The sequence below is a fragment of the Eptatretus burgeri genome, chromosome 10 (assembly GCF_056783735.1).
Source record: "Eptatretus burgeri isolate ZD-2024b chromosome 10, Ebu_testis_v1, whole genome shotgun sequence".
NCBI classification, from domain to species: Eukaryota; Metazoa; Chordata; class Myxini; order Myxiniformes; family Myxinidae; genus Eptatretus; species Eptatretus burgeri.
In genome coordinates, this window is record NC_140970.1 from 31,063,792 (window position 1) to 31,078,877 (window position 15,086).

At 49.3% G+C, this 15,086-nt stretch overlaps 1 protein-coding gene across 1 annotated transcript in view; it reads left to right on the forward strand.

Moving 5' to 3' along the window:
• The window catches only part of UNC119B (unc-119 lipid binding chaperone B), a 44,930-nt gene that overhangs the window by 731 nt on the left and 29,113 nt on the right, over nucleotides 1-15,086 (forward strand). The gene's annotated exons all lie outside the window — the stretch shown is intronic.

Below are 15,086 nucleotides of genomic sequence, written 5' to 3' on the forward strand. Positions count from 1 at the left end.
TAATAACACATGACAATGACACTGTACTTTAATAACACATGACAATGACACTGTACTTTAATAACACATGACAACGACACTGTACTTTAATAACACATGACAACGACACTGTACTTTAATAACACATGACAACGACACTGTACTTTAATAACACATGACAACGACACTGTACTTTAATAACACATGACAACGACACTGTACTTTAATAACACATGACAAAGACACTGTACTTTAATAACACATGACAATGATACTGTACTAATAACACATGACGACGACACTGTACTTTAATAACACATGACAACGACACTGTACTTTAAAACACATGACAACGACACTGTACTTTAATAACACATGACAACGACACTGTACTTTAATAACACATGACAATGACACTGTACTTTAATAACACATGACAATGACACTGTACTTTAATAACACATGACAACGACACTGTACTTTAATAACACATGACAACGACACTGTACTTTAATAACACATGACAACGACACTGTACTTTAATAACACATGACAATGACACTGTACTTTAATAACACATGACAACGACACTGTACTTTAATAACACATGACAAAGACACTGTACTTTAATAACACATGACAATGATACTGTACTAATAACACATGACAACGATACTGTATTTTAATAACACATGGCAACGATACTGTACTTTAATAACACATGACAACGACACTGTACTTTAATCACACATGACAATGACACTATACTTTAATAACACATGACAATAACACTGTACTTCAAAACACATGACAATGACACTGTACTTTAATAACACATGACAATGACACTGTACTTTAATAACACATGACAATGACACTGTACTTTAATAACACATGACAATGACACTGTACTTTAATAACACATGACAAAGACACTGTACTTTAATAACACATGACAAAGACACTGTACTTTAATAACACATGACGACACTGTACTTTAATAACACATGACGACACTGTACTTTAATAACACATGACAACGACACTGTACTTTAATAACACATGACAACGACACTGTACTTTAATAACGCATGACAACGACACTGTACTTTAATAACACATGACAATGACACTGTACTTTAACACATGACAACGACACTGTACTTTAATAACACATGACGACACTGTACTTCAATAACACATAACAACGACACTGTACTTTAAAACACATGACAATGACACTGTACTTTAATAACACATGACAATGACACTGTACTTTAATAACACATGACAACGACACTGTACTTTAATAACACATGACAACGACACTGTACTTTAATAACACATGACAACGACACTGTACTTTAATAACACATGACAAAGACACTGTACTTTAATAACACATGACAAAGACACTGTACTTTAAAACACATGACAATGATACTGTATTAATAACACATGACAACGATACTGTACTTTAATAACACATGACAACGATACTGTACTTTAATAACACATGGCAACGATACTGTACTTTAATAACACATGGCAACGATACTGTACTTTAATAACACATGACAACGATACTGTACTTTAATAACACATGACAACGATACTGTACATTAATAACACATGACAACGATACTGTACTTTAATAACAGGTTACAATGATACTGTACTTTAATAACACATTTTAATGATACTGTACTTTAATAACACGTTGCAATGATACTGTACTTTAATAACACGTTACAATGATACTGTACTTTAATAACACATTACAATGATACTGTACTTTAATAACACATGACAATGATACTGTACTAATAACACATGCCAACGATACTGTACTTTAATAACACGTTACAATGATACTGTACTTTAATAACACGTTACAATGATACTGTACTTTAATAACACGTTACAATGATACTGTACTTTAATAACACGTTACAATGATACTGTACTTTAATAACACGTTACAATGATACTGTACTTTAATAACACATTTTAATGATACTGTACTTTAATAACACGTTACAATGATACTGTACTTTAATAACACATTTTAATGATACTGTACTTTAATAACAGGTTACAATGATACTGTACTTTAATAACACGTTGCAATGATACTGTACTTTAATAACACGTTACAATGATACTGTACTTTAATAACACGTTACAATGATACTGTACTTTAATAACACGTTACAATGATACTGTACTTTAATAACACGTTACAATGATACTGTACTTTAATAACACGTTACAATGATGCTGTAGTTTAATAACACGTTACAATGATACTGTAGTTTAATAACAGGTTACAATGATACTGTACTTTAATAACACGTAACAATGATACTGTACTTTAATAACACGTTACAATGATACTGTACTTTAATAACACGCTACAATGATACTGTACTTTAATAACAGGTTACAATGATACTGTACTTTAATAACACGTTACAATGATACTGTACTTTAACACATTTTAATGATACTGTACTTTCTTGGGGGGGGGGGAGGTGTGTGAACTTTGTACTTACCTGTCACTTTTGATGGATGGCTTCCTCTTGGGGGTGATTGACCATCATGAGGTTGCTTGTGCCCCCCTCTCCCTCGAGGTGATTGCGCCAAATTCTCCATCAAAGTGAAGGACGTGTGTGTGTGTGTGTGTGTGTGTGTGTGTGTGTGTGTGTGTGTGTGTGTGTGTGTGTGTGTGTGTGTGTGTGTGTGTGTGTGTGTGTGTGTGTGTGTGTGCGCGAGCGCGCGCATGTGTGGTTTTTATTATCTTGGCAAAACAAAGTTTTTGCAAGATATGTTAGTCAGCTTGTATGTTGTTTATTTTTTTTGTTTGTTTTGTCTGTAATCACGTATAAAAAATTCTGCAGAGCACACCTATCATTGGAAATTTTTGTAACTTCACATATCAGAGGCCTATAGAGGTCCCTTTCAGTGCACAAAATTTTGAAGGTCAAGGTCAAAGGTCAAGGTGACTGTCGCAAATCAGGGGAGTCGACGAAACCCTTATTTTTTGAGTAATTTTGATCAGATAGTCTTCAAACTTCATGGGAATATAGTTCATGGTCTCGCGCTCAGCTGATTAATTTTTGGTGGCGATTGGCCTTGACCTTCATGGTTAACGCCTCAGGTCAAACATATTTGAGCCCAAGGTCAAATTTTCAAGTTTTAGGAACCATATCGTGTAGTACCTCAAATTGAACACCTCGAGGAGTGCTTTCTAGATATGTCAAGCTTGAGACATTATGACGTCATTTGGTGACGTTATGAGGCAAACGCATATTTTTCATGGTTACTCTGTAGAACGATTCTCATCGGAATCTCTCGTAGGCAGATATTCCTCAAGGAGTCGCTCCTGGTGGATAGCAGCTCTGTTCACCTCAGTGTGACCTTAAAGAAGTCACACGTGGTCACCTTTTGGCAAGATACGGGTCACCCTGCGGGTGACATTGGTTTATTTATTTATTTATTGATACCGGGAAATGGTTCGAGTCCAGGATGTAGAAACAAAAGAAACGAACTTGAGCTTGCTTACATTGGCAACACATATCTATCCACATGAACACGATGTATCTTAATGGCTAAACAGAATACCAAGGCGTAGCTATCTTTAATCTATGAGGATGAGCTTTGCCTTCCCTGGGGGCTCACAACAGTCACAGTATTATAACTAGTAATCGGCATTCACAGCCATGCTTGATCATGTTGTGGAACATCGACTGAAGCTCTCACTCTTTTTCTTTCCATCCCCACTTTTCAGCTTTATTCGCTTTTAAATTCATTTTCTCCACAACCGCTTGAGCGATTGAGACAAAACTTTCAACATCGGAGCACCTATCCATGGAGAATTATTATTATTATTATTATTATTATTATTATTATTATTATTATCATTATTATACCAAAGTTACATGATTGGTTGAAAAAATGCTGCTGGCATTCCAGAAAGTCGGTTTTCTTTAGGCGTGGGTTGCAGGTTGTTTCACTTATCAATAATAGATGTCCTCTCTTCGCTCGGTCTCGAATAATGTCTCCATATGAAAACCTTATAGAATCAAAATTTACATACGTACTCTCTATTTTATGCACTCCTGCACCGCTGGACAGAATAAGTTGAAAACTGGATGTTATCGCTACAAATAAATATATCAAACTCCCAGAAGTTGTGCGAATTATTTTTATTGTCCTACCCTACCCCTCTCCTCCCCTCCCCTGCACCCAAAGCCTCTTCCCCTCCCTCTTCATTAACAGTGTGGACCTCAAATATCCACGGCCTTTGCTCAAACCTTACAGATCTTTCCATATAGGTTCCTACTGATAAACCAGACATAATCTGCCTAACAGAAACTTTCCTCCCTCAAGATGTCTCTGACTCCCAAGTATCTCTCCCTGGTTACTCCCTCCTCTAGTATTACAGACCTGAGCCTCGTCTCTTGCTCGCTTCATCAAAGACTTTGACAAGCATGTAGTCAGTTGCTCTCTTCATCAAAGACTCTGTTCCTCACTCTCTATGCACTGCTCTCACTCCCCCACACCCCCAGGAATACCTCTGGCTACAGCTTCCCCTCCACTGCCACCTCATGTTTATATGTGTGCTGTACCGTCCACCAAACAGTGATGACTCCATTTACACCTCACTATCCGAAAACATGGACCAATTTCTATCTTGACATCCAAACTGTTTCTTCCTCGTATGTGGTGATTTCAATTGTCATCATGCCAGTTGGATAGGTGTAGATACCTCTCTCACCTGCCATGGCAGTTCAGAAAAAGCTTTCTGTGATTCATTGGGACTGACACAATCTGTCAACTTCCCAATCAGGATCTCAACCAACGGTACTCCATCTCTTAGCCTGGTGTTGGCTCAGTGGTTGGGATGGCGGCTTGGGATCCTAGGGTCCTGAGTTCAAGCCCCGTCGGCCCAGGCCCGTCGCTGGGGGGGGCATTTGGGTGCAATGCCCCCCCATGGCGCATCTGGTGCCCCCCCCTTTGTACGCCACCCATTTATGCCCTGTTGCACTCTGTGAACAACTAGGTGTTTAAGGACGAGCGCCCACTGTGAACTCCTTGCTGTTTAAGAGTTCACCTGTGTGAACTGAAACCCTTATTCCAGATGTTCAACGTGGTGAATAATAAGGCCTTCTTGGATAAACTGTTCTTTAATAATATCCTTCTTTGAATAACAGTCAAGAGATAAGTGTGCGCTTGCCAGCGCATCTCCAAAAGCAATTGGCAAGACAATACAGTCCAAGCCCACAAGATAAAAGATAATAACGCCAGCAGCCAACACGACAGACAGCCGCAAAACCTCGTGTCGAATGTCGATGCTGTGGGTGGTTATATATATATATATATATATATATATATATATATATATATATATATATATATATATATATATATATATATATATATATATATATATATATATATATATATATATATATATATTGTTGTGGTTACCAAATTCGCAAACCACCATTCAGGTCCCTTAGGTGAGGTATCTCGGTAAGTGCATGTGTAGTTAGGCCCAAACCCGTTGTCTAGTGGGAATACATGTCATTTATACGTGCTGCGACTCTTCAGGATAGCCGTTTTTCTTTTACTATCTTTATTTTGGACCAATCGCCACCATCACAACCACAACAACAACCACCAACCACAACGCCGCTTCACCACAACCGCCATGACCTTTACCGTCACAACTCGCCACCATCGCATCACCGTCATCTCGCGCCACTCATGGGCACCGATGCTGGACTCGTGTAGGGCGCACGTTGAACAGCGTGTACAAAATCACGGATTTTGTGCTTCAAAAACGGATCAAAAAGCCTTCACGCCCACTTTTTCTCGGGCCAATGGGGAGCGAGGTGAAAGGTCAAAGGGAGGGGGTCAAAGGCGAAGTTACGGGGGGGGGATAAAAGGACGGTGTTCGTCAGTCAGAGGAGAGTCCAGAGGCGGAGAGAAAGAGAGAACGAGAACGAGAGGGAGTCGCAAACGAGAACGAGAAGGAGTCGGGACGGAGGGGACGAGTGTGGAAGACTGGAGCCCGAAGCCTGCAGTGGCTGGAGAAGCTGAAGAGAGTCGGACGAGGGGGTGCTCGCGTCGGTGCCAGGAGCTGCACGCCCGAGGGAGGCCGGCAGCGCGACCTGGCCGAGGTGGAGACGCACACCAGGGATAATAAAGATCCTCTATACCCCGAGCATCAGCAACCCCCTCCTGTTTCCCCCCGCGCTGAGATAGTGCGACCAAGGGGGCCCCGTTCCCACCCCCTGCCAGGCACTGTCCACGAGGCCCGCGGGTTGCGGGGCCATCGCCGCTCCGCGTCTCATCACCAGACGGGTAGGCCCGACCCGGTCTCGGCCTCAGGCCTGCCCCATTCTTGGGGGATTTCTTTTCCTTGGTTTTGGGTATGTGTTGTCGGCGCCGTCTGTGAAGTAGAATTGTATAAGTGTTGCCGTGTGCTCGGTAGTCGGTATTAGCTCTGCACTGTGTTTTCACTTTTATGTTTGCTTTTTGTGTAAATGGAATTGTGTTTTCTTTTTTTGTGTGCATTTGGTGGAATTGTATTTGTGTGCTTCCCGTGTGCCGAGAATAAATGTGCTTTATTGTTGAACTGTTCTCCCGCTTCGCTTCGTCTTTTCCCCCATTGAATCCCCATCTTGCTTCACGTAAAGGGTTGGTAGTGGGCTGAGTACGCCCGATAATTAATCGAACCGTCGAGGTCGACGATAACACCGCTCGGTTATTCTGATAGTACGGAACGGGTCGCTTAAGTGGCCCGTGTCCGAAGTCGACCTGCGGCGAGGTGCGATCGCCCGGTCTACCCTCCGCGTGGGTACTTAGGTAGGTCGAATTTGGCGAGCAACCCTATCCCACGCGGGGGCTGATTGGCTCGATCGCGGTGAGACCGAAAGGTCCACCCGTGACTGGTTCCCGGCGTTAGTCCGAGAGGGTCACGACTGGATTGTCCGTCCGGTGGGCGACGTGCCGCGATTCGAGTTACGTAGCCGTTCGCACGCCGGCGGGCGCGAAAACCGCAACACTGGTGTCAGGTCGTGCGATACAAATTCATCGCCCTCCTCGCGGCACTGGTATCGGAGAACAGGAAAACGGGCTGTCCTGTCTCCGGCTAAATTCACGGGAATCGGTCCAGGGGTGAGAGAAGCGACCCCCGATTCCCTCCAAATTACGAGCGAGCAAATTAACCCTTCACGAGAAGCAAGATGGCGTCTCAAGGCGAGCGGGAGCCGGGGGTATTCGGAATGTATATGTGTAGTAATGTAGAATCCATGGTCCAGGATGGAATCCCCGAGCAGGAAATGTTGATTGTGCAGGAACACGGACTCGCCCAACTGAACCCAGAACCTGAGGTGGGTGCGGCAGCGGCCGCGGTGTATGACACCTCCCCCCCTCTCCACCAAGACCCTTCCCCAACCCTTGCCGAAACGGCTCAGCTGAGTGCATCCAACATGGCCCAGCTATGCGCCATGCTGGCGGCAATGAACGAAAAGATGAATGCGAAAATGATCGAAAAAATGGATGCAAACACAAATGAAATGAAAAACGAAATGAAAGACATGAACAAGCAAATGAATGAAGTGAAAACGACGATGGATGCGAATACACAACAAATAAACGAAAAGATGGATACAAAAATGAACGGAATGGAAACAAAAATGAAAGAGCTGCGGGGTGAGACGCAGAACATGGGCCAATGCCTGCAGGCGGGCATGAAGGCAGTGAGCAGGGAGCTTAAAATGGCGACTCCACGTGTGGGAGCAAACGAGCTGGGTGGGGGTGCAACGGCTGACAGGCCCGCGGTGGAGGCGGGTGAAAAAATAATTCGTGGAACGTGTTGGGCGAGGGTCGTGACGATGACCGAAAGGGAAAAATTAAATGGGGAGACCAAAACGTGTGAGACGAGACACGAGGTGACGACAACAGAAATAATAGTTGAGACAAGGGAGGTAAAGGGTGAAGAGTTGGCAGAGACACGGGAGATGGGAACGATAGAGGGAAGACTACACGATGAAGATGGGGTAAGTGACGCACACACACACACGGAGGTAGTGGAGGATAATGGGGGTGAGCTCGCGGAGCGTGTAGGGACCCGGTGCGAGCACCTGGATGGCCTCCTCCAGGAACGAGGGGAGGGAGTATGCCCCCTTGAGGCGAGTCACGACCAGGTGAGTTCGGTCGTGCTTTGCGAGGTTGAGGGGACGAGTGCTGTGGACGGGTGCACGGAGAGCTTGGGGGGTGTAGAGGCCCCGGAGACCCTTGTGGGGACTCGAATCCCCAGTGTGGTTGTCCCTGTGTGTGTGGTGCAAGGCGTGAGTGCGTCCCCGTGTGTGGAAGCGACCCCGTGTGTGAGTGGTGTGGTGGCGATGGTGCCGGAGTACGTGCTTCCCAGCACGCCATGTGTGGATGAGGCACCGTGTGTGAGTGTCGCCGTGTGTGTGAGTGAGGAACCGCGGGTGTGTGCCCCCGCGTGTATGAGTGAGGCACGGAGTGTGAGTGAGGCACCGCGGGTTAGTTCCCCCGTGTGTGTGAGTGAGGCACGGAGTGTGGATGAGGCACCGCGGGTGAGTGGCCCCGCGTGTGCAAGTAGTATGGTTTGTGTGAGTAGTGAGGCACGCGTGAGTGAACGGCCGTGTGCAAGGTCGCTGTGTGCAAGGGAGACCGTGTGTGTGAGAGAGCGGTATGTGAGGGAGATGTCGGTTGGCATGCGGGAGCACGCAGCCGCATCTCCCGGTGTGAATGTGATGGTGTGGACTGTGTGCGTCGTAACACGCAGGTGTGCGTGGGTGGAATGGAGACGACGACGGCGACAGAGGAGAGAAAGCCGAGTAGCGGCTGTAGCTGTTTCGAGGACCGTGCCGGGTTCACCCAGCAGTGAGCACGCGGTTCGTGCTGTGCAACGCACGAGACCACCACGTGCTCGCTTGCGAGAGTGAAGTCCCGGTCCGGAAACGCACGCGGTGGATTTGCCGATCCCGCGGACGGACAAAGTTTAGGCAGGTAAACGGATTTGGACCGGATGGGTTCTCCACGCGATCGTGTGTGTTGAGCTCCAACGGGCAAAGCACATGTGTTCGCGTGGGAAACCCCTCGAGACGTGGGGCTTGTGTTTTTTTTTATGCGCACGGTGACGTCATGGCTGCACGTGTGGTTGGAATCCGGCAGGAGTGGTATCTCTGCCGGATGGTACCGTCCAAGGAGGGACGAGGAACACGTGCAGCTGCATGACGTCACGGCCAGGTGCAAAGTGCGCGAGCTCTGAGTTGCCGCGCAGGTGCTGCGCATGGAAAAAAAAAAAAAAAAGCAAGCCTCACTTTCGGGTGTACAGGATTCCTGGGCAAGGGGTGAAAGACCCCCTTACCTGGGCACAGGATGGAAACTAGTTAGGGGGAAGGGTTAGCTTAGCTAGACCGACTCCATGGGGCAGGGGTAAGTCCTCATGGAGTCCGTGGAATGGATTAGTTAGAGGGATTGTAGCCAGATTTAGGTGGGGAAATAAAATGATTTATTTGGAGACAGTGACAGATTTTTGGCTGTGTAGAGTTGACGTAGTTTAGCTACGTAGTGTTAAAAGGAACGTGCTACTAGTTTAAGGGACGACGTGGGAGCACGAGTTAGTTAGGGGATGTAGTTCGGAGGATGGCAGAGTTCAGTGGTGTGTGTGTTGAAGAGTTGTTGGTGAGTGAATTGGAAGCATGTACTTGTTGAGTGAGTGAGGCCAGCGGGTCTGTGTGAGTGGAGCGAATGGGGACTGCATGGTGCGATGAGTGATTGGGGGGAGGAGTGACTCCCGCCCAAGGGACCCCGGGGTCAGAGTAAAGTGAGTTAGCTGGGTTAGTCAAATTGAAAAATGGAGGTCGTTTTGTTGTTGGTGGGAAAGTAGGCTCGAGACCCATTTGGAGGGGTGCAGGAGCCCTGTTGACGGGCTTGGGAGCGTGGCTGCGAAAGGTGAGTATCGCTGAGTGGGTACCCCGGGCACCAGGCTAGTCGGCCGCGGTAGGCCAAGGGCCCATGGGGGGCCGGGATAGCGTAGTGGGCACGGGTGCGCCTTCTTGGTGCGGGGGCCCGGGGCGCCATTAGCCGCGTGGGCAGTGCAGTGGGCACGGGTGACCCTCGGAAAGGGGCCCGGGAGGCCGGCCTGCCACGTGTGCGTTTCAGGGGAGGTGCCATGGGGGACACTCCCCGGTGTTAGGGAGCTGGTAGGCTCGGAGGCAGTGTAGTGCCCGGGGGTGCCATAGCGGGAGATTCGGCAGAGGGTCGTGCCTGCCAAAGGGAGCCACGTGTCCCAGCCAGGAGACCGTGTGAGGGCACGGAGAGAAAATTGGGGGGCGAGGCCCGAAATTGTGAGGACACCAACACAGGCGACGGGAATCTGGGTTGTTAGAACCAATAGTTTAAGCGAGAGGCGCTTGTTGAAAGCCCCGGGGTAGTTTAACAGTTAAATGGTTAGGGTAGATTAGGAGATGTACCCCTCCGCACCATCCATCCCCTCGCTGTCGTTGTGGGCCGCTGGACCCACTTGGTGTTAAGATCGCCGAACTCTGGGGAGGCCATTCTGAGGCTTCGGTGGGTCTCGGCACAGGACGCTAGCTCTCCCTTATTCCCCTCCGGGAAGGGAACGTAGGGGTTGGGAGTAGGCTAGGTGACAGAATAGGTTAGCCGAACAAGGACGATAAAGGGGGTTAGGGGACGATTTATAGTGGGGAAGTAAAAATAAAAACAACAAAAAAATAAGTTGGGGCTAAATTGGGGTTTGACAAATTAAGGGAGTGGGTATGTACAGTGACAGGCAAAGGCGATAGGTTGGGAGGGAGACAGGTAGGTAGGTCCGAGCCCGCCTTCCAAGTGGCCATCACCACCGCACTCCCTCCACCAACCTCCACTGAACGGCAAAGGCTGGCCAGCTTCATCGGCTGGCCGTGTTTTGCTGCAAGGCAGAGGCCGGCTAACTTCATCGGCAGCTGTTGTGTTGCTGCAAGGCCTGTGCCGGCCGGATCATCTGCAGCTGTGGTGCTGCAAGGCCTGTGCCGGCTGGATCGTCTGCAGCTGCTGTGCTTCAAGGCCTGTGCCGGCCAGTTCATCTGCCGGCTGTGTTTGCCTGCTGCCTTTGCCATGCCATGCCCACTGCCCACGTTCACCAGCCCCGTTCAATTTTTGCTTTGCCCCCCCCCCTGTTCGTTTCCATGTGCGCCAGGATCAGAAAGCAACAGTTTGCAAGCTGCAAGAACTGCCCTGTTGGCAGCTACAACACGGGCCTGCAGTGGCGGCCCGTGCACCGTGTTTGCGTCCATCCATTCATGCATCCATTCGTTGTGCTCATTGCGTGTGCCACTTGAGCTGGCACGGAGACTGCGTTGTGCAGCCCATGCACCGTTGTGGTTCACTGCGTTCAGTTCAAAAGGGAAGGCCTTGGACTGCGTGTGAGCAGCCAGCCACGTTCCCTGTCACCTGCATTGTTTGAGTCAGAGACTGCATGTGGGCAGCCTGGCTCCCTGCTAACTGCTTTCTTTTTGCAGAGTCAATGATCCTGGGCCATGGTTTAGTGTAAAATTTGTAAGTTAAGGTTAAGATGTACTGTAAATATGAGTGCGCCCCCGGCATGTCTGTCCTAGCGCCGGCAATTTTATTTAAGTCGTCCGTGTGAGTGAGTTTGTTTAGGTAGTTACGCAGCCCTCAGGTTATTTATTTTGGGGACACGAATACCATGAATGTCGCACTCAGGGATCCGTAGGTAAAATGTACTAGGGGAAAACTACACATGATGGCACACGAAAATTTGACGACTCGGGACGAGTCTGTAAAAAGGGAAGGGGGTAGTGTTGTGGTTACCAAATTCGCAAACCACCATTCAGGTCCCTTAGGTGAGGTATCTCGGTAAGTGCATGTGTAGTTAGGCCCAAACTCGTTGTCTAGTGGGAATACATGTCATTTATACGTGCTGCGACTCTTCAGGATAGCCGTTTTTCTTTTACTATCTTTATTTTGGACCAATCGCCACCATCACAACCACAACAACAACCACCAACCACAACGCCGCTTCACCACAACCGCCATGACCTTTACCGTCACAACTCGCCACCATCGCATCACCGTCATCTCGCGCCACTCATGGGCACCGATGCTGGACTCGTGTAGGGCGCACGTTGAACAGCGTGTACAAAATCACGGATTTTGTGCTTCAAAAACGGATCAAAAAGCCTTCACGCCCACTTTTTCTCGGGCCAATGGGGAGCGAGGTGAAAGGTCAAAGGGAGGGGGTCAAAGGCGAAGTTACGGGGGGGGTGGGGATAAAAGGACGGTGTTCGTCAGTCAGAGGAGAGTCCAGAGGCGGAGAGAAAGAGAGAACGAGAACGAGAGGGAGTCGCAAACGAGAACGAGAAGGAGTCGGAACGGAGGGGACGAGTGTGGAAGACTGGAGCCCGAAGCCTGCAGTGGCTGGAGAAGCTGAAGAGAGTCGGACGAGGGGGTGCTCGCGTCGGTGCCAGGAGCTGCACGCCCGAGGGAGGCCGGCAGCGCGACCTGGCCGAGGTGGAGACGCACACCAGGGATAATAAAGATCCTCTATACCCCGAGCATCAGCAACCCCCTCCTGTTTCCCCCCGCGCTGAGATAGTGCGACCAAGGGGGCCCCGTTCCCACCCCCTACCAGGCACTGTCCACGAGGCCCGCGGGTTGCGGGGCCATCGCCGCTCCGCGTCTCATCACCAGACGGGTATGCCCGACCCGGTCTCGGCCTCAGGCCTGCCCCATTCTTGGGGGATTTCTTTTCCTTGGTTTTGGGTATGTGTTGTCGGCGCCGTCTGTGAAGTAGAATTGTATAAGTGTTGCCGTGTGCTCGGTAGTCGGTATTAGCTCTGCACTGTGTTTTCACTTTTATGTTTGCTTTTTGTGTAAATGGAATTGTGTTTTCTTTTTTTGTGTGCATTTGGTGGAATTGTATTTGTGTGCTTCCCGTGTGCCGAGAATAAATGTGCTTTATTGTTGAACTGTTTCCCGCTTCGCTTCGTCATTTCTTTCTTTGAATCCCCATCTTGCTTCACGTAAAGGGTTGGTAGTGGGCTGAATACGCCCGATAATTAATCGAACCGTCGAGGTCGACGATAACACCGCTCGGTTATTCTGATAGTACGGAACGGGTCGCTTAAGTGGCCCGTGTCCGAAGTCGACCTGCGGCGAGGTGCGATCGCCCGGTCTACCCTCCGCGTGGGTACTTAGGTAGTTCGAATTTGGCGAGCAACCCTATCCCACGCGGGGGCTGATTGGCTCGATCGCGGTGAGACCGAAAGGTCCACCCGTGACTGGTTCCCGGCGTTAGTCCGAGAGGGTCACGACTGGATTGTCCGTCCGGTGGGCGACGTGCCGCGATTCGAGTGTTGTGGCCGTCGCACGCCGGCGGGCGCGAAGACCGCAACAATATATATATATACATATATTGTTGCGAATTCGCGCCCGCCGGCGTGCGAGCGGCCACGTAACTCGAATCTCAGAACGTCGCCCACCGGACGGACAATTCTGTCGGTCGTGACCCTCTCGGACTAACGCCGGGAACTAGTCACGGGTGGGCCTTTCGGCCTCACCACGATCGTGCCAATCGGCCCCCCGTGTGGGATAGGGTTGTTCGCCAAATTCGACCTACCTAAGTACCCACACGGAGGGTAGACCGGGCGATCGCACCTCGCCGCAGGTCGACTCCGGACACGGGCCACTGAAGCGACCCGTTCCGTACTATCGGAATAACCGAGCGGTGTTATATCGTCGACCTCGACGGTTCCGATTAATTATCGGGCGTATTTAGCCCACTACCAACCCTTTATGTGAAGTAAGATGGAGATTCAATTAAAGAAAAGACGAAGCGAAACGGGAAAAACAGTTCAACATGAGGCACATTTATTCCGCGGCACACGGATAGCACACATATACAATTACAACAATTATGCACCAAAAGCAATTGCAACAAAAGAAACAACAATGCAGAGATACTACCGACTACGCGAGCACACGGCAACACTTACACAGTTTTACTTTACAGACGGCGCCGACAACACATATACTCAAAAGCAAAAGAAAAAGGCCACCCTCAACTACAAGGGGACAGACGTGGTCTGTGGGCGCGAGACCGGGCGGAGCCTACCCATCTTGTGATGAGCCGCAAATGTCGCGGCGGTGCCCCGACTCCGCGCTCCTCCGCGGGTTTCGTTGGCACTGCTTGGAATGGGGTGGGAACGGGGCCCCCTTTCCGCACTATCTCAGCGCGGGGGGGAAAAAGGGGGGAATTGTTGATGCTCTGGGGAAAGAGGATAGCTGGCTTGCTTGGGTCCCGCGACGAGCGCCTCCGCTGCGACCTCGACCGCGCTCCCGGCTTCACCTCTCTGCCGTTCCCCGACAGGCTCCGAACCTCGACAGACTGACTCTCCTCCAGACCCGTCTTGACTGCTGCTGCCACACTTCGCCGCCGCCGCCACACCTCTCCAACTCGCCCGAACACAAAAAAACTCTCCGACTGCCTCCAACTGCTTCCGACCCAAAACAAAACTGACTTCGCCCCGCGCTCGGCGCTTTATAGTACGGCAGGAGAACCCATATGCAAGTTTCCGGATCATGATGAGCTCGGGGGTGGAGCCACGCTCGCCCATTGGACGGAGGAAAAGTGGGCGTGAACCTCCCCTGATCCTCGAATTTGCATATATCGATTCTACTCCGACGCGCCTGGAGGTGGGGCCAAATCGCCCCGCGCTTAATGATTGGACGGATCGGAAGTGGGCGTGTATCATTCCTGATCCGACCTCTCCTCGGAAAGGCCGCTTTTTGCACCCGAGGCTCGGCGCGCGTCCCGCACGAGGCCAGGACAGCCTGACGCTCGGCGTTCACAAGTGGTGTGGGAATGGCCGCAGAAGGAGAGGCGACGCTTGGAATGGCGGTGATGCGATGTTTACGGGAGCGAGCCGTGACGGTAAAGGTCGTGGCTGTTGGCGTTGTTGTTGTTGTGAAGCGGCGTTGCGGTTGGTGGTTGTTGTGTGATGGCGGTTGAGACGTGGTTGGTTCAAAATAAAGATAGA